We start from the raw sequence: 1429 nt of genomic DNA, 5'->3' as shown, positions 1-1429 counted from the left end.
AAAAAAAAAAAGAAAAAAAAAGAAAGAAAGAAAGAAAATGTGATTTATGACCAGGTACGGTCGCTCATGCCCGTAATCCCAGTACTTTGGGAGGCAGAGGCGGGCAGAACACTTGAGGCCAGGAGTTCGAGACCAGCCTTGCCAGCATGGCGAAACTCCGTATCTTCTAAAAATACAAAAATTAGCTGGACATGGTGGCACGCGTCTGTAGTCCCAGCTACTTGGGAGACTGAGGAACAAGAAGTGCTTGAACCCAGGAGGTACAGGCTGCAGTGAGCTGGGACTATGTCACTGCACTCCAGCCCGGGTGACAGAGCAAGACTCTGTCTCAAAAAAAAAAAAAAAAAAAGGTGATTTATATATATAATGGAATGCTATTCAGCTTTAAAGAAGAAGGAAATGCTGTCCAGACGCGGAGGCTCATGCCTGTAATCCCAACACTTTGGGAAGCCGAGGTTGGCGGATCACCTGAGGTCAGGAGCTCGAGACCAGCCTGACCAACATGGAGAAACCCCGTCACTACTAAAAATACAAGATTAGCTGCATGTGGTGGCACATGCCTGTAGTCCAGGCTACTAGGGAGGCTGAGGCAGGAGAATTGCTTAAACCTGGGAGGCAGAGGTTGCAGTGAGCTGAGATTGCGCCACTGCACTCCAGCCTGGGCGACAAGAGCGAGGCTCTGTCTCAAGGAAAAAAAAAAAAGAAGAAGGAAATGCTGACATCTATGACAACATGGATGAACTGGGAGAACGTTAAATTAAGAGAAATAAACAAGGCATAGAAAGACAAATCCTGCTTGATTTCTCTCATATGTGTAATCTAAATAAGTTGAACTCATAGTAGTAGAGAGTAAAATGGTGGTTACCAGGGGCTGGGGAGATGTTTGTCAAAGGATATAAAATTTCAGTTGGGAGGGATAAATTCAGGAGATCTATTGTAGGCCGGGCACAGTGACTCATGCCTGTAATCCCAGCACTTTGGGAGGCCAAGGCAGGTGGATCACCTGAGGTCAGGAGTTCGAGACCAGCCTGACCAACATGGAGAAATCCCGTCTCTACTAAAAATATAAAATTGTTGGGCATGGTGGCGCATGCCTGTAATCCCAGCTACTCAGGAGGCTGAGGCAGGAGAATCACTTGAACTCGGGAGACAGAGTTTGCAATGAGCCAAGATCACGCCATTGCACTCCAGTCTGGGCAACAAGAGTGAAACTCCGTCTCAAAAAAAAAAAAAAAAAAAAAAAAAAAGAAGAGATCTATTGTATAGCATGGGGACTGTAGCGACTATGAATATGTATTGTATTCTTGAAAATTGCTTAAAGAACATATTCTAGCCGAGACGGGCGGATCACGAGGTCAGGAGATCGAGACCATCCTGGCTAACACGGTGAAACCCCGTCTCTACTAAAAAATACAAAAAAAAAAAAAAA

The sequence above is a fragment of the Rhinopithecus bieti genome, unplaced genomic scaffold, assembly GCF_001698545.2.
Source record: "Rhinopithecus bieti isolate Rb0 unplaced genomic scaffold, ASM169854v2 scaffold_15197, whole genome shotgun sequence".
NCBI classification, from domain to species: Eukaryota; Metazoa; Chordata; class Mammalia; order Primates; family Cercopithecidae; genus Rhinopithecus; species Rhinopithecus bieti.
Note: the sequence above shows the minus strand (reverse complement) of the source record.